The sequence below is a fragment of the Schistocerca gregaria genome, unplaced genomic scaffold, assembly GCF_023897955.1.
Source record: "Schistocerca gregaria isolate iqSchGreg1 unplaced genomic scaffold, iqSchGreg1.2 ptg000285l, whole genome shotgun sequence".
Taxonomy (NCBI): domain Eukaryota; kingdom Metazoa; phylum Arthropoda; class Insecta; order Orthoptera; family Acrididae; genus Schistocerca; species Schistocerca gregaria.
In genome coordinates this window covers 2,967,350-2,987,510 of record NW_026061775.1, presented here as the reverse complement: position 1 = coordinate 2,987,510, position 20,161 = coordinate 2,967,350, and positions in this window count along the sequence as shown.

Sequence of the window (20,161 nt, the reverse complement as noted above, 5' to 3'; positions counted from 1 at the left end):
CTGCTAGACCAGTAGTAGTTTCCGATGCACATCTGGGGCATTCTGTAATGTGTGGACTATCAGTGTCTTGATGAAACACAGATATTGCATCGGTATTGAATACAACAGTCACCATGCACACTTTCCTCCATGGGAGTAATGTCTCAAACAGTTTACGCTTTGATCGTCCCCTGGAAGACCGGTAGTAGTTTCCGATGCACATCCGGGGGACTTCTGTTATGTGTGGACTATCAGAGTGTTGATGAAACACAGAAATTGAATAGGAATTGAATACAACAGTCACCATGCGCACTTTCCTCCATGGCAGTAATGTCACAAACAGTCTACGCTTTGATCGTTCCCTGGAAGACCAGTAGTAGTTTCCGATGCATATCTGGTGTCATTCTGAAATGTGTGGACTATCAGAGTGTTGTTGAAACACAGAAATTGCATCGGGATTGTATACAACAGTCACCATGCGCAATTTTCCTCCATCGGAGTAATGTCTCAAACAGTTTAGGCTTTGATCGTTCCCTGGTAGACCAGTAGTAGTTTCTGATGCACAGCTGGGGGCATTCTGTAATGTGTGGACTATCAGAAGGTTGATGAAACACAGAAATTGCATCGGGATTGAATACAACAGTCACCATGCGCACTTTCCTCCATTGGAGTAATGTCTCAAACAGTCTACGCTTTGATCGTTCCCTGCAAGACCAGTAGTAGTTACCGATGCACATCTGGAGGCATTATGTAATCTGTGTACCTTCAAAGTGTTGATGAAACACACAAATTGCCGCGGGATTGAATACAACAGTCGCCACGCGCACTTTCCTGTATTGGAGTAATGTCTCAATCAGTCTACGCTTTGATCGTTCCCTGCAAGACCAGTAGTAGTTTCCGATGAACATCTGGGCTCATTCTGTAATGTGTGGACTATTGGAGTGATGTCGGAACGCAGAAATTGCATCGGGATTGCATACAACAGTCACCATGCGCACTTTCCTCCATGGGAGTAATGTCTCAAACAATCTACGCTTTGATCTTTCCCTTTAAGACCAGTAGTAGTTTCCGATGCACATCTGGAGGCATTTTGTAATCTGTGGACTATCAGAGTGTTGTTGAAACACAGAAATTGCATCGGGATTGAATACAACAGTCACCATGCGCACTTTCCTCCATGGCAGTAATGTCTCAAACAGTCTACGCTTTGATCGTCCCCTGGAAGACCAGTAGTAGTTTCCGATGCACATCTGGGTGCATTCTGTAATGTGTGGAATATCAGAGTGTTGATGAAACACAGATATTGCATCGGGATTAAATACATCAGTCACCATGCGCACTTTCCTCCATGAGAGTAATGTCTCAAACAGTTTACGCTTTGATCGTTGCCTGGAAGACCAGTAGTAGTTCCCGAAGCACATCTGGGGCATTATGTAATGTGTGGACTATCAGTGACTTGATGAAAGACAGAAATTGCATCAGGATTGAATACAACAGTCACCATGGCCTCTTTCCTCAGTGCGAGTAATGTCTCAAACAGTCTACGCTTTGATCGTTCCCTGCAAGACCAGTAGTAGTTTCCGATGCACATCTGGAGGCATTCTGTAATCTGTGGACCTTCAAAGTGTTGATGAAACACAGAAATTTCCGCGGGATTGCATACCACAGTCACCATGCGCACTTTCCTCCATGGGAGTAATGTCTCAAACAGTTAATGATTTGATCGTTCCCTTTAAGACCAGTAGTAGTTTCCGATTCACATCTGGAGGCATTCTGTAATCTGTGGACTATCAGAGTGTTGATGAAACACAGAAATTGCATCAGGATTGTATACAACAGTCACCATGCGCACTTTGCTCCATGGGAGTAATGTGTCAAACAGTTTACGCTTTGATCGTTCCCTGGAAGTCCAGTAGTAAATTCCGATGCACTTCTGGGGGCATTCTGTAATGTCTGGACTATCAGTGTCTTGATGAAACACAGATATCGCATCGGGATTGAATACAACAGTCACCATGCGCACTTTCCTCCATGGGAGTAATGTCTCAAACAGTCTACGCTTTGATCGTTCCCTGCAAGACCAGTAGTAGTTTCCGATGCACATCTATTTCATTCTGTAATGTGTGGACTATCATTGTCTTGATGAAACACAGATATTGCATCGGTGTTGAATACAACAGTCACCATGCACACTTTCTTCCATGGGAGTAATGTCTCAAACAGTTTACGCTTTGATCCTTCCCTGGAAGACCGGTAGTAGTTTCCGATGCACATCTGGGGGACTTCTGTAATGTGTGGACTATCAGTGTGTTGACGAAACACAGAAATTGCAGCGGGATTGAATACAACAGTCACCATGCGCACTTTCCTCCATGGCAGTAATGTCTCAAACAGTCTACGCTTTGATCGTTCCCTGGAAGACCAGTAGTGGTTTCCGATGTACATCTGGTGTCATTCTGTAATGTGAGGACTATCAGAGTGTTGTTGAAACACAGAAATTGCATCGGGATTGTATACAACAGTCACCATACGCAATTTTCCTCCATCGGAGTAATGTCTCAAACAGTTTACGCTTTGATCGTTCCCTGGTAGACCAGTAGTAGTTTCCGATGCACATCTGGGGGCATTCTGTAATGTGTGGACTATCAGAGTGTTGATGAAACACAGAAATTGCATCGGGATTGAATACAACAGTCACCATGCGCACTTTCCTCCATTGGGGTAATGTCTCAAACAGTCTACGCTTTGATCGTTCCCTGCAAGACCAGTAGTAGTTTCCGATGCACATCTAGAGGCATTCTGTAATCTGTGGACCTTCAAGGTGTTGATGAAACACAGAAATTGTCGCGGGATTGAATACAACAGTCACCATGCGCTCTTCCCTCCATGGGAGTAGTGTCTCAAACGGTCTACGCTTTGATCGTTCCCTGGAAGACCAGTACTAGTTTCCGATGCACATCTGGAGGCAATCTGTAATCTGTGGACCTTCAAAGTGTTGATGAAACACAGAAATTTCCGCGGGATTGCATACCACAGTCACCATGCGCAATTTCCTCCATGGGAGTAATGTCTCAAACAGTTTACGATTTGATCGTTCCCTTTAAGACCAGTAGTAGTTACCGATTCACATCTGGAGGCATTCTGTAATCTGTGTACTATCAGAGTGTTGATGAAACACAGAAATTGCATAAGGATTGTATACAACAGTCACCATGCGCACTTTGCTCCATGGGAGTAATGTCTCAAACAGTTTACGCTTTGATCGTTCCCTGGAAGTCCAGTAGTAGTTTCCGATGCACGTCTGGGGGCATTCTGTAAGGTGTGGACTATCAGAGTGTTGATGAAACACAGATATTGCATCGGGATTGAATGCAACAGTCACCATGCGCGTTTTCCTCCATGGGAGTAATGTCTCAAACAGTCTACGCTTTGATAGTTCCCTGCAAGACCAGTAGTAGTTTCCGATGCACATCTGGGCATTCTGTAATGTGTGGACTATCAGTGTCTTGATGAAACACAGATATCGCATCGGTATTGAATACAACAGTCACCATGCACACTTTCCTCCATGGGAGTAATGTCTCAAACAGTTTACGCTTTGATCGTTCCCTGGAAGACCGGTAGTAGTTTCCGATGCACATCTGGGGGACTTCTGTAATGTGTGGACTATCAGAGTGTTGATGAAACACAGAAATTACATCGGAATTGAATACAACAGTCACCATGCGTAGTTTCCTCCATGGCAGTAATGTCTCAAACAGTCTACGCTTTGATCGTTCCCTGGAAGACCAGTAGTAGTTTCCGATGCACATCTGGTGTCATTCTGTAATGTGTGGACTATCAGAGTGTTGTTGAAACACAGAAATTGCATCGGGATTGTATACAACAGTCACCATGCGCAATTTTCCTCCATCGGAGTAATGTCTCAAACAGTTTAGACTTAGATCGTTCCCTGGTAGACCAGTAGTAGTTTCCGATGCACATCTGGGGGCATTCTGTATTGTGTGGACTATCAGAGTGTTGATGAAACACAGAATTTGCATCGGGATTGAATACAACAGTCACCATGCGCACTTTCCTCCACTGGGGTAATGTCTCAAGCAGTCTACGCTTTGATCGTTCCCTGCAAGACCAGTAGTAGTTTCCGATGCACATCTGGAGCCATTCTGTAATCTGTGGACCTTCAAAGTGTTGATGAAACACAGAAATTGCCGCGGGATTGAATACAACAGTCGCCATGCGCACTTTCCTCCATTGGAGTAATGTCTCAAACAGTCTACGCTTTGTTCGTTCCCTGCATGACCAGTAGTAGTTTCCGTTGCACATCTGGAGGCATTCTGTAATCTGTGGACCTTCAAAGTGTTGATGAAACACAGAAATTTCCGCGGGATTGCATACCACAGTCACCATGCGCACTTTCCTCCATGGGAGTAATGTCTCAAACAGTTTAAGATTTGATCGTTCCCTTTAAGACCAGTAGTAGTTACCGATTCACATCTGGGGGCATTCTGTAATCTGTGGACTATCAGAGTGTTGATGAAACACAGAAATTGCATCAGGATTGTATACAACAGTCACCATGCGCACTTTCCTCCTTGGGAGTAATGTCTCAAACAGTTTACGCTTTGATCGTTCCCTGGAAGTCCAGTAGTAGTTTCCGATGCACATCTGGGGGCATTCTGTAATGTGTGGACTATCAGTGTCTTGATGAAACACAGATATTGCATCGGCATTGAATACAACAGTCACCATGCGCACTTTCCTCCATAGAAGTAATGTCTCAAACAGTCTGCGCTTTGATTGTTCCCTGCTAGACCAGTAGTAGTTTCCGATGCACATCTGGGGCGTTCTGTAATGTGTGGACTATCAGTGTCTTGATGAAATACAGATATTGCATCGGTATTGAATACAACAGTCACCATGCACACTTTCCTCCATGGGAGTAATGTCTCAAACAGTTTACGCTTTGATCGTCCCCTGGAAGACCGGTAGTAGTTTCCGATGCACATCTGGGGGACTTCTGTTATGTGTGGATTATCAGAGTGTTGATGAAACACAGAAATTGCATAGGAATTGAATACAACAGTCACCATGCGCACTTTCCTCCATGGCAGTAATGTCACAAACAGTCTACGCTTTGATCGTTCCCTGGAAGACCAGTAGTAGTTTCCGATGCATATCTGGTGTCATTCTGAAATGTGTGGACTATCAGAGTGTTGTTGAAACACAGAAATTCCATCGGGATTGTATACAACAGTCACCATGCGCAATTTTCCTCCATCGGAGTAATGTCTCAAACAGTTTAGGCTTTGATCGTTCCCTGGTAGACCAGTAGTAGTTTCTGATTCACAGCTGGGGGCATTCTGTAATGTGTGGACTATCAGAGTGTTGATGAAACACAGAAATTGCATCGGGATTGAATACAACAGTCACCATGCGCACTATCCTCCATTGGAGTAATGTCTCAAACAGTCTACGCTTTCATCGTTCCCTGCAAGACCAGTAGTAGTTACCGATGCACATCTGGAGGCATTCTGTAATCTGTGTACCTTCAAAGTGTTGATGAAACACACAAATTGCCGCGGGATTGAATACAACTGTCGCCACGCGCTCTTTCCTATATCGGAGTAATGTCTCAATCAGTCTACGCTTTGATCGTTCCCTGCAAGACCAGTAGTAGTTTCCGATGAACATCTGGGCTCATTCTGTAATGTGTGGAGTATTGGAGTGATGTCGGAACGCAGAAATTGCATCGGGATTGCATACAACAGTCACCATGCGCACTCTCCTCCATGGGAGTAATGTCTCAAACAATCTACGCTTTGATCTTTCCCTTTAAGACCAGTAGTAGTTTCCGATGCACATCTGGAGGCATTCTGTAATCTGTGGACTATCAGAGTGTTGTTGAAACACAGAAATTGCATCGGGATTGAATACAACAGTCACCATGCGCACTTTCCTCCATGGCAGTAATGTCTCAAACAGTCTACGCTTTGATCGTCCCCTGGAAGACCAGTAGTAGTTTCCGATGCACATCTGGGTGCATTCTGTAATGTGTGGAATATCAGAGTGTTGATGAAACACAGATATTGCATCGGGATTAAATACATCAGTCACCATGCGCACTTTCCTCCATGAGAGTAATGTCTCAAACAGTTTACGCTTTGATCGTTGCCTGGAAGACCAGTAGTAGTTCCCGAAGCACATCTGGGGCATTATGTAATATGTGGACTATCAGTGTCTTGATGAAAGACAGAAATTGCATCAGGATTGAATACAACAGTCACCATGCCCTCTTTCCTCAGTGCGAGTAATGTCTCAAACAGTCTACGCTTTGATCGTTCCCTGCAAGACCAGTAGTAGTTTCCGATGCACATCTGGAGGCATTCTGTAATCTGTGGACCTTCAAAGTGTTGATGAAACACAGAAATTTCCGCGGGATAGCATACCACAGTCACCATGCGCACTTTCCTCCATGGGAGTAATGTCTCAAACAGTTAATAATTTGATCGTTCCCTTTAAGACCAGTAGTAGTTACCGATTCACATCTGGAGGCATTCTGTAATCTGTGGACTATCAGAGTGTTGATGAAACACAGAAATTGCATCAGGATTGTATACAACAGTCACCATGCGCACTTTGCTCCATGGGAGTAATGTGTCAAACAGTTTACGCTTTGATCGTTCCCTGGAAGTCCAGTAGTAAATTCCGATGCACTTCTGGGGGCATTCTGTAATGTCTGGACTATCAGTGTCTTGATGAAACACAGATATTGCATCGGGATTGAATACAACAGTCACCATGCGCACTTTCCTCCATGGGAGTAATGTCTCAAACAGTCTACGCTTTGATCGTTCCCTGCAAGACCAGTAGTAGTTTCCGATGCACATCTATTTCATTCTGTAATGTGTGGACTATCATTGTCTTGATGAAACACAGATATTGCATCGGTGTTGAATACAACAGTCACCATGCACACTTTCTTCCATGGGAGTAATGTCTCAAACAGTTTACGCTTTGATCCTTCCCTGGAAGACCAGTAGTAGTTTCCGATGCACATCTGGGGGCATTCTGTATTGTGTGGACTATCAGAGTGTTGATGAAACACAGAAATTTCCGCGGGATTGCATACCACAGTCACCATGCGCAATTTCCTCCATGGGAGTAATGTCTCAAACAGTTTACGATTTGATCGTTCCCTTTAAGACGAGTAGTAGTTACCGATTCACATCTGGAGGCATTCTGTAATCTGTGTACTATCAGAGTGTTGATGAAACACAGATATTGCATAAGGATTGTATACAACAGTCACCATGCGCACTTTGCTCCATGGGAGTAATGTCTCAAACAGTTTACGCTTTGATCGTTCCCTGGAAGTCCAGTAGTAGTTTCCGATGCACGTCTGGGGGCATTCTGTAAGGTGTGGACTATCAGAGTGTTGATGAAACACAGATATTGCATCGGGATTGAATGCAACAGTCACCATGCGCGTTTTCCTCCATGGGAGTAATGTCTCAAACAGTCTACGCTTTGATAGTTCCCTGCAAGACCAGTAGTAGTTTCCGATGCACATCTGGGGGCATTCTGTATTGTGTGGACTATCAGAGTGTTGATGAAACACAGAAATTGCATCGGGATTGAATACAACAGTCACCATGCGCACTTTCCTCCACTGGGGTAATGTCTCAAGCAGTCTACGCTTTGATCGTTCCCTGCAAGACCAGTAGTAGTTTCCGATGCACATCTGGAGCCATTCTGTAATCTGTGGATCTTCAAAGTGTTGATGAAACACAGAAATTGCCGCGGGATTGAATACAACAGTCGCCATGCGCACTTTCCTCCATTGGAGTAATGTCTCAAACAGTCTACGCTTTGATCGTTAACTGCAAGACCAGTAGTAGTTTCCGATGAACATCTGGGCTCATTCTGTAATGTGTGGACCATAGGAGTGATGTTGAAACGCAGAAATTGCATCGGGATATCATACAACTGGCACCATGCGCACTTTCCTCCATGGGAGTAATGTCTCAAACAATCTACGCTTTGATCTTTACCTTTAAGACCAGTAGTAGCTTCCGATGCACATCTGGAGGCATTCTGTAATCTGTGGACTATCAGAGTGTTGTTGAAACACAGAAATTGCATCGGGATTTAATACAACAGTCACCATGCGCACTTTCCTCCATGGCAGTAATGTCTCAAACATTCTACGCTTTGATCGTTCCCTGGAAGACCAGTAGTAGTTTCCGATGCACATCTGGGTGCATTCTGTAATGTGTGGAATATCAGAGTGTTGATGAAACACAGATATTGAATCGGTATTGAATACAACAGTCACCATGCACACTTTCTTAAAAGGGAGTAATGTCTCAAACAGTTTACGCTTTGATCGTTGCCTGGAAGACCAGTAGTAGTTTCCGAAGCACATCTGTTGCATTCTGTAATGTGTGATCTATCAGTGTCTTGATGAAACACAGAAATTGCATCGGGACTGAATACAATAGTCACCATGCGCTCTTTCCCCAGTGGGAGTAATGTCTCAAACAGTCTACGCTTTGATCGTTCCCTGCAAGACCAGTAGTAGTTTCCATGCACATCTGGAAGCATTCTGTAATCTGTGGCCCTTCAAAGTGTTGATGAAATTTCCGCGGGATTTCATACCACAGTCACCATGCGCACTTTCCTCCATGGGAGTAGTGTCTCAAACAGTTAATGATTTGATCGTTCCCTTTAAGGCCAGTAGTAGTTACCGAGTCAATCTCGGGGCATTCTGTAATCTGTGGACTATCAGAGTGTTGATGAAACACAGAAATTGCATCAGGATTGTATACAACAGTCACCATGCGCACTTTGCTCCATGGGAGTAATGTCTCAAACAGTTTACGCTTTGATCGTTCCCTGGAAGTCCAGTAGTAGTTTCCAATGCACTTCTGGGGGCATTCTGTAATGTGTGGACTATCAGTGTCTTGATGAAACACAGATATTGCATCGGGATTGAATACAACAGTCACCATGCGCACTTTCCTCCATGGGAGTAATGTCTCAAACAGTCTACGCTTTGATCATTCCCTGCAAGACCAGTAGTAGTTTCCGATGCACATCTGGGGCATTCTGTAATGTGTGGACTATCAGTGTCTTGATGAAACACAGATATTGCATCGGTATTGAATACAACAGTCACCATGCACACATTCTTAAAAGGGAGTAATGTCTCAAACAGTTTACGCTTTGATCGTTCCCTGGAAGACCGGTAGTAGTTTCCGATACACATCTGGTGTCATTCTGTAACGTGTGGACTATCAGAGTGTTGTTGAAACACAGAATTTGCATCGGGATTGTATACAACAGTCACCATGCTCAATTTTCCTCCATCGGAGTAATGTCTCAAACAGTTTAGGCTTTGATCGTTCCCTGGTAGACCAGTAGTAGTTTCCGATGCACTTCGGGGGGCATTCAGTAATGTTTGACTATCAGAGTGTTGATGAAACACAGAAATTGCATCGGGATTGAATACAACAGTCACCATGCGCACTTTCCTCCATTGGGGTTATGTCTCAAACAGTCTACGCTTTGATCGTTCCCTGCAGGACCAGTAGTAGTTTCCGATGCACATCTGGAGGCATTATGTAATCTGTGGACCTTCAAAGTGTTGATGAAACACAGAAATTGCCGCGGGATTGAAATCAACAGTCACCATGCGCAATTCCCTCCATGGGAGTAATGTCTCAAACAGTCTACGCTTTGATCGTTCCCTTGAAGACCAGTAGTAGTTTCCGATGCACATCTGGAGGCATTCTGTAATCTGTAGACCTTCAAAGTGTTGATGAAACACAGAAATTTCCGCGGGATTGCCTACCACAGTCACCATGCGCACTTTCCTCCATGGGAGTAATGTCTCAAACAGTTTACGATTTGATCGTTCCCTTTAAGACCAGTAGTAGTTACCGATGCACTTCTGGCGGCATTCTGTAATGTGTGGACTATCAGTGTCTTGATGAAACACAGATATTGCATCGGGATTGAATGCAACAGTCACTATGCGCATTTTCCTCCATGGGAGTAATGTCTCAAACAGACTACGCTTTGATCGTTCCCTGCAAGACCAGTAGTAGTTTCCGATGCACATCTGGGGCATTCTGTAATGTGTGGACTATCAGTGCCTTGATGAAACACAGATATTGTATCGGTGTTGAATACAACAGTCACCATGCACACTTTCCTCCATGGGAGTAATGTCTCAAACAGTTTACGCTTTGATCGTTCCCTGGAAGACCGGTAGTAGTTTCCAATGCACATCTGGGGGACTTCTGTAATGTGTGGACTATCAGAGTGTTGATGAAACACAGAAATTGCATCGAAATTGAGTACAACAGTCACCATGCGCACTTTCCTAGATTGGGGTAATGTCTCAATCAGTCTACGATTTGATCGTTCCCTGCAAGACCAGTAGTAGTTTCCGATGCACATCTGGAGGCATTCTGTAATCTGTGGACTATAGGAGTGATGTTGAAACGAAGAAATTGCATCGGGATTGCATACAACAGTCACCATGCGCTCTTTCCTCCATGGGAGTAATGTCTCAAACAATCTACGCTTTGATCTTTCCCTTTAAGACCAGTAGTAGTTTAGGATGCACATCTCGAGGCATTCTGTAATCTGTGGACTATCAGAGTGTTGTTGAAAGACAGAAATTGCATCGGGATTGAATACAACAGTCACCATGCGCACTTTCCTCCATGGCAGTAATGTTTCAAACAGTGTACGCTTTGATCGTTCCCTGGAAGACCAGTAGTAGTTTCCGATGCACATCTGGGTGCATTCTGTAATGTGTGGAATATCAGAGTGTTGATGAAACACAGATATTGCATCGGGATTAAATACATCAGTCACGATGCGCACTTTCCCCCATGGGAGTAATGTGTCAAACAGTTTACGCTTTGATCGTTCCCTGGAAGACCGGTAGTAGTTTCCGATATACATCTGGGGGACTTCTGTAATGTGTGGACTATCAGAGTGTTGATGAAACACAGAAATTGCATCGGAATTGAATACAACAATCACCATGCGCACTTTCCTCCATGGCAGTAATGTCTCAAACAGTCTACGCTTCGATCGTTCCCTGGAAGACCAGTAGTAGTTTCCGATGCACATCTGGTGTCATCTGTAATGTGTGGACTATCAGAGTGTTGTTGAAACACAGAAATTGCATCGGGACTGTATACAACAGTCACCATGCGCAATTTTCCTCCATCGGAGTAATGTCTCGAACAGTTTAGACTTTGATCGTTCCCTGGTAGACCAGTAGTAGTTTCCGATGCACATCTGGGGGCATTCTGTAATGTGTGGACTATCAGAGTGTTGATGAAACACAGAAATTGCATCGGGATTGAATACAACAGTCACCATGCGCACTTTCCTCCAATGGGGTAATGTCTCAATCAGTCTACGATTTGATCGTTCCCTGCAAGACCAGTAGTAGTTTCCGACGCACATCTGGAAGCATTATGTAATCTGTGGACCTTCAAAGTGTTGATGAAACACAGAAATTGCCGCGGGATTGAAATCAACAGTCACCATGCGCACTTCCCTCCATGGGAGTAATGTCTCAAACAGTCTACGCTTTGATCGTTCCCTGGAAGACCAGTAGCAGTTTCCGATGCACATCTGGAGGCATTCTGTAATCTGTAGACCTTCAAAGTGTTGATGAAACACAGAAATTTCCGCGGGATTGCCTACCACAGTCACCATGCGCACTTTCCTCCATGGGAGTAATGTCTCAAACAGTTTACGATTTGATCGTTCCCTTTAAGACCAGTAGTAGTTACCGATGCACTTCTGGCGGCATTCTGTAATGTGTGGACTATCAGTGTCTTGATGAAACACAGATATTGCATCGGGATTGAATGCAACAGTCACCATGCGCATTTTCCTCCATGGGAGTAATGTCTCAAACAGACTGCGCTTTGATCGTTCCCTGCAAGACCAGTAGTAGTTTCGGATGCACATATGGGGCATTCTGTAATGTGTGGACTATCAGTGTCTTGATGAAACACAGATATTGTATCGGTGTTGAATACAACAGTCACCATGCACACTTTCCTCCATGGGAGTAATGTCTCTAACAGTTTACGCTTTGATCGTTCCCTGGAAGACCGGTAGTAGTTTCCGATGCACATCTGGGGGACTTCTGTAATATGTGGACTATCAGAGTGTTGATGAAACACAGAAATTGCATCGAAATTGTATACAACAGTCACCATGCGCACTTTCCTCCATGGCAGTAATGTCTCAAACAGTCTACGCTTCGATCGTTCCCTGGAAGACCAGTAGTAGTTTCCGATGCACATCTGGTGTCATTCTGTAATGTGTGGACTATCAGAGTGTTGTTGAAACACAGAAATTGCATCGGGACTGTATACAACAGTCACCATGCGCAATTTTCCTCCATCGGAGTAATGTCTCGAACAGTTTAGACTTTGATCGTTCCCTGGTAGACCAGTAGTAGTTTCCGATGCACATCTGGGGGCATTCTGTAATGTGTGGACTATCAGAGTGTTGATGAAACACAGAAATTGCATCGGGATTGAATACAACAGTCACCATGCGCACTTTCCTCCATTGGGGTAATGTCTCAATCAGTCTACGATTTGATCGTTCCCTGCAAGACCAGTAGTAGTTTCCGATGCACATCTGGAGGCATTCTGTAATCTGTGGACCTTCAAAGTGTTGATGAAACACAGAAATTGCCGCGGGATTGAATACAACAGTCGCCATGCGCACTTTCCTCCATTGGAGTAATGTCTCAAACAGTCTACGCTTTGATCGTCAACTGCAAGTCCAGTAGTAGTTTCCGATGAACATCTGGGCTCATTCTGTAATGTGTGGACTATACGAGTGATGTTGAAACGAAGAAATTGCATCGGGATTGCATACAACAGTCACCATGCGCTCTTTCCTCCATGGGAGTAATGTCTCAAACAATCTACGCTTTGATCTTTCCCTTTAAGACCAGTAGTAGTTTCCGATGAACATCTCGAGGCATTCTGTAATCTGTGGACTATCAGTGTGTTGTTGAAACACAGAAATTGCATCGGGATTGAATACAACAGTCACCATGCGCACTTTCCTCCATGGCAGTAATGTCTCAAACAGTCTACGCTTTGATCGTTCCCTGGAAGACCAGTAGTAGTTTCCGATGCTCATCTGGGTGCATTCTGTAATGTGTGGAAAATCAGAGTGTTGATGAAACACAGATATTGCATCGGGATTAAATACAACAGTCACCATGCGCACTTTCCTCCATGGGAGTAATGTCTCAAACAGTTTAAGCTTTGATCGTTGCCTGGAAGACCAGTAGTAGTTTCCGAAGCACATCTGTTGCATTCTGTAATGTGTGGCCTATCAGTGTCTTGATGAAACACAGAAATTGCATCAGGATTGAATACAACAGTCACCATGCGCTCTTTCCTCAGTGGGAGTAATGTCTCAAACAGTCTACGCTTTGATCGTTCCCTGCAAGATCAGTAGTAGTTTCCGATGCACATCTGGAGACATTCTGTAATCTGTGGACCTTCAAAGTGTTGATGAAACAAAGAAATTGCCGCGGGATTGATTACAACAGTCACCATGCGCACTTTCCTCCATGGCAGTAATGTCTCAAACAGTCTACGCTCTGATCGTTGCCTGGAAGACCAGTAGTAGTTTTCGATGCACATCTTGGGCATTCTGTAATGTGTGGACTATCAGTGTCTTGATGAAACACAGAAATTGCATCAGGATTGAATACAACAGTTACCATGCGCTTTTTCCTCAGTGGGAGTAATGTCTCAAACAGTCTACGGTTTGATCGTTCCCTGCAAGACCAGTAGTAGTTTCCGATGCACATCTGGAGGCATTCTGTAATCTGTGGACCTTCGAAGTGTTGATGAAACAAAGAAATTTCCGCGGGATTGCATACCACAGTCTCCATGCGCACTTTCCTCCATGGGAGTAATGTCTCAAACAGTTAATGATTTGATCGTTCCCTTTAAACCCAGTAGTAGTTACCGAGTCAATCTCGAGGCATTCTGTAACCTGTGGACTATCAGAGTGCTGATGAAACACAGAAATTGCATCAGGATTGTATACAACAGTCACCATGCGCACTTTGCTCCATGGGAGTAATGTCTCAAACAGTTTACGCTTTGATCGTTCCCTGGAAGTCCAGTAGTAGTTTCCGATGCACTTCTGGGGGCATTCTGTAATGTGTGGACTATCAGTGTCTTGATGAAACACAGATATTGCATCGGGATTGAATACAACAGTCACCATGCGCACTTTCCTCCATGGGAGTAATGTCTCAAACAGTCTACGCTTTGATCATTCCCTGCAAGACCAGTAGTAGTTTAAGATGCACATCTGGGGCATTCTGTAATGTGTGGACTATCAGTGTCTTGATGAAACACAGATATTGCATCGGTATTGAATACAAGAGTCACCATGCACACTTTCTTAAAAGGGAGTAATGTCTCAAACAGTTTACGCTTTGATCGTTCCCTGGAAGACCGGTAGTAGTTTCCGATGCACATCTGGGGGCCTTCTGTAATGTGTGGACTATCAGAGTGTTGATGAAACACAGAAATTGCGTCGGGATTGAATACAACAGTCACCATGCGCACTTCCCTCCATGGGAATAATGTCTCAAACAGTCTACGCTTTGATCGTTCCCTGGAAGACCAGTAGTAGTTTCCGATGCACATCTGGAGGCATTCTGTAATCTTTGGACCTTCAAAGTGTTGATGAAACACAGACATTGCCGCTGGATTGAATACAACAGTCACCATCCGCACTTTCCTCCATGGGAGTAATGTCTCAAACAGTTTACGCTTTGATCGTTCCCTGGAAGACAAGTAGTAGTTTCCGATTCACATCTGGAGGCATTCCGTAAGGTGTGGACTATCAGAGTGTTGATGAAACACAGAAATTGCATCGGGATCAGTAGTAGTTTCCGATTCACATCTGGAGGCAATCCGTAAGGTGTGGACTATCAGAGTGTTGATGAAACACAGAAATTGCATCGGGATTGCATACAACAGTCACCATGCGCACTTTCCTCCATGGGAGTAATGTCTCAAACAATCTACGCTTTGATCCTTCCCTTTAAGACCAGTAGTTGTTTCCGAAGCACATCTGGAGGCTTTCTGAAATCTGTGGACTATCAGAGTGTTGATGAAACACAGAAATTGCATCAGGATTGAATACAACCGACACCATGCGCACTTTCCTCCATGGGAGTAACGTCTCAAACAGTTTACGCTTTGATCGTTCCCTGGATGACCAGTAGTAGTTTCCGAAGCACATCTGGGGCATTCTGTAATGTGTGGACTATCAGCGTCTTGATGAAACACAGAAATTGCATCAGGATTGAATACAACAGTCACCATGCGCTCTTTCCTCAGTGGGAGTAATGTCTCCAAGAGTCTTTGCTTTGATCGTTCCCTGCAAGACCATTAGTAGTTTCCGATGCACATCTGGAGGCATTCTGTAATCTGTGGACCTTGAAAGTGTTGATGAAACACAGAAATTGCATCGGAATTGAATACAACAGTCACCATGCGCACTTTCCTCCATGGCAGTAATGTATCAAACAGTCTACGCTTTGATCGTTCCGTGGAAGACCAGTAGTAGTTTCCGATGCACATCTGGTGTCATTCTGTAATGTGTGGACTATCAGAGTGTTGTTGAAACACAGAAATTGCGTCGGGATTGTATACAAGGGTCACCATGCGCAATTTTCCTCCATCGGAGTAATGTCTCAAACAGTTTAGGCTTTGATCGTTCCCTGGTAGACCAGTAGTAGTTTCCGATGCACATCAGGGGGCATTCTGTAATGTGTGGACTATGAGAGTGTTGATGAAACACAGAAATTGCATCGGGATTGAATACAACAGTCACCATGCGCACTTTCCTCCATTGGGGTAATGTCTCAAACAGTCTGCGCTTTGATCGTTCCCTGCAAGACCAGTAGTAGTTTTCGATGCACATCTGGAGGCATTCTGTAAACTGTGGACCTTCAAAGTGTTGATGAAACACAGAAATTGCATCGGGATTGAATACAACAGTCACCATGCGCACTTCCCTCCATGGGAGTAATGTCTCAAACAGTCTAGCGCTTTGATCGTTCCCTGGAAGACCAGTAGTAGCTTCCGATGCACATCTGGAGGCATTCTGTAATCTGTGGACCTGCAAAGTGTTGATGAAACACAGAAATTTCCGCGGGACTGCATACCACAGTCACCATGCGCACTATCCTCCATGGGAGTAATGTCTCAAACAGTTTACGATTTGGTCGTTCCCTTTAAGACCAGTAGTAGTTACCGATTCACATCTGGAGGCATTCTGTAATCTGTGGACTATCAGAGTGTTGATGAAACACAGAAAATGCATCAGGATTGTACACAACAGTCACCAGGCGCACTTTGCTCCATGGGAGTAATGTCTCAAACAGTTTACGCTTTGATCGTTCCCTGGAAGTCCAGTAGTAGTTTCCGATGCACTTCTGGGGGCATTCTGTAATGTGTGGACTATCAGTGTCTTGATGAAACACAGATATTGCATCGGGATTGAATGCAACAGTCACCATGCTCACTTTCCTCCATGGGAGTAATGTCTCAAACAGTCTACGCTTTGATCGTTCCCTGCAAGACCAGTATTAGTTTCCGATGCACATCTGGGGCATTCTGTAATGTGTGGACTATCAGTGTCTTGATGAAACACAGATATTGCATCGGTATTGGATACAACAGTCACCATGCACACTTTCCTCCATGGGAGTAATATCTCAAACAGTATAGACTTTGAGCGTTCCCTGGAAGACCGGTAGTTGTTTCCGATGCACATCTGGTGGACTTCTGTAATGTGTGGACTATCAGAGTGTTGATGAAACACAGAAAGTGCATAGGAATTGAATGCAACAGTCACCATGCGCACTTTCCTCCATGGCAGTAATGTCTCAAACAGTTTAGACTTTGATCGTTCCCTGGTAGACCAGTAGTAGTTTCCAATGCACATCTGGGGGCATTCTGTAATGTGTGGACTATCAGTGTCTTGATGAAACACAGATATTGCATCGGTATTGAATACAACAGTCACCATGTACACTTTCCTCCATGGCAGTAATGTCTCAAACAGTCTACGCTTTGATCGTTCCCTGGAAACCAGTAGTAGTTTCCGATGCACATCTGGGTGCATTCTGTAATGTGTGGAATATCAGAGTGTTGATGAAACACAGATATTGCATCGGGATTAAATACAACAGTCACCATGCGCACTTTCCTCCATGGGAGTAATGTCTCAAACAGTCTACGCTTTGATCGTTCCCTGGAAGACCAGTAGTAGCTTCCGATGCACATCTGGGGGCATTCTGTAATCTGTGGACCTTCAAAGTGTTGATGAAACACAGAAATTGAAGCGGGATTGAATACAACAGTCACCATGCGCACTTCCCTCCATGGGAGTAATGTCTCAAACAGTCTACGCATTGATCGTTCCCTGGAAGACCAGTAGTAGCTTCCGATGCACATCTGGAGGCATTCTGTATTCTGTGGACCTGCAAAGTGTTGATGAAACACAGAAATTTCCGCGGGATTGCATACCACAGTCACCATGCGCACTTTCCTCCATGGGAGTAATGTCTGAAACAGTTTACGATTTGATCGTTCCCTTTAAGACCAGTACTAGTTACCGATTCACATCTGGAGGCATTCTGTAATCTGTGGACTATCAGAGTGTTGTTGAAGCACAGAAATTGCATCCGGATTGTATACAACAGTCACCATGCGCAATTTTCCTCCATCGGAGTAATGTCTCAAACAGTTTAGACTTTGATCGTTCCCTGGTAGACCAGTAGTAGTTTACAATGCACATCTGGGGGCATTCTGTAATGTGTGGACCATCAGAGCGTTGATGAAACACAGAAATTGCATCGGGATTGAATACAACAGTCACCACGCGCACTTCCTCCATTGGGGTAATGTCTCAATCAGTCTACGCTTTGATCGTTCCCTGCAAGACCAGTAGTAGTTTCCGATGCACATCTGGAGGCATTCTGTAATCTGTGGACCTTCAAAGTGTTGATGAAACAAAGAAATTGCCACGGGATTGAATACAACAGTCGCCATGCGCACTTTCCTGCATGGGAGTAATGTCTCAAACAATCTAAGTTTGATCTTTCCCTTTGAGAAAAGTAGTAGTTTCCGATGCACATCTGGAGGCATTCTGTAATCTGTGGACCATCAGAGTGTTGTTGAAACACAGAAATTGCATCGGGATTGAATACAACAGTCACCATGCGCACTTTCCTCCATGGCAGTAATGTCTCAAACAGTCTACGCTTTGATCGTTCCCTGGAAACCAGTAGTAGTTTCCGATGCACATCTGGGTGCATCTGTAATGTGTGGAATATCAGAGTGTTGATGAAACACAGATATTGCATCGGGATTAAATACAACAGTCACCATGCGCACTTTCCTCCATGGGAGTAATGTCTCAAACAGTTTACGCTTTGATCGTTGCCTGGAAGACCAGTAGTAGTTCCGAAGCACATCTGTTGCATTCTGTAATGTGTGGTCTATCAGTGTCTTGATGAAACACAGAAATTGCATCGGGATTGAATACAACAGTCACCATGCGCACTTCCCTCCTTGGGAGTAATGTCTCAAACAGTCTACGCTTTGATCGTTCCCTGGAAGACCAGTAGTAGTTTCCGATGCACATCTGGAAGCATTCTGTAATCTGTGGACCTTCAAAGTGTTGATGAAACACAGAAATTGCCGCTGGATTGAATACAACAGTCACCATCCGCACTTTCCTCCATGGGAGTAATGTCTCAAACAGTTTACGCTTTGATCGTTCCCTTTAGGACCAGTAGTAGCTACCGATGCACATCTGGAGGCATTCTGAAATCTGTGGACTATCAGAGTGTTGATGAAACACAGAAATTGCATCAGGATTGAATACAACCGTTACCATGCGCACTTTCCTCCATGGGAGTAACGTCTCAAACAGTTTACGCTTTGATCGTTCCCTGGATGACCAGTAGTAGTTTCCGATGCACATCTCGGGGCATTCTGTAATGTGTGGACTGTCGGAGTGTTGATGAAACACAGAAATTGCATCGGCATTGAATACAACAGTCACCATGCACACTTTCCTCCATTGGAGTAATGTCTCATTTAGTCTACGCTTTGATCGTTCCCTGGAAGACAAGTAGTAGTTTCCGATGCACATATGGTGTCATTCTGTAATCTGTGGACAATCAGAGTGATGTTGAAACACAGAAATTGCATCGGGATTGAATACAACAGTCACCATGCGCACTTTCCTCCACGGGAGTAATGTCTCAAACAGTCTACGCTTTGATCGTTCCCTGGAAGACCAGTAGTAGTTTCCCATGCACATCTGGAGGCATTCTGTAATCTGTGGACTCTCAGAGTGTTGTTGAAACACAGAAATTGCATCGGGATTGAATACAACAGTCACCATGCGCTCTTTCCTCACTGGGAGTAATGTCTCAAACAGTCTACGCTTTGATCGTTCCCTGCAAGATCAGTAGTAGTTTCCGATGCACATCTGGAGACATTCTGTAATCTGTGGACCTTCAAAGTGTTGATGAAACACAGAAATTGCGCGGGATTGAATACAACAGTCACCATGCGCACTTTCCTTCATGGCAGTAATGTCTCAAACAGTTTACGCTTTGATCGTTCCCTGGAAGACCAGTAGTAGTTCCCGATGCACATCTGGGGGCCTTCTGTAATGTGTGGACTATCAGAGTGTTGATGAAACACAGAAAGTGCATCGTAATTGGATACAACAGTCACCATGCGCACTTCCCTCCATGGGAGTAATGTCTCAAACAGTCTACGCTTTGATCGTTCCCTGGAAGACCAGTAGTAGTTTCCGATGCACATCTGGAGGCATTCTGTAATCTGTGGACCTTCAAAGTGTTGATGAAACACAGAAATTGCCGCTGGATTGAATACAACAGTCACCTTCCGCACTTTCCTCAATGGGAGTAATGTCTCAAACAGTTTACGCTTTGATCGTTCCCTGGAAGACCAGTAGTAGTTTCCGATGCACATCTGGAGGCATTCCGTAATGTATGGACTATCAGAGTGTTGATGAAACACAGAAATTGCATCGG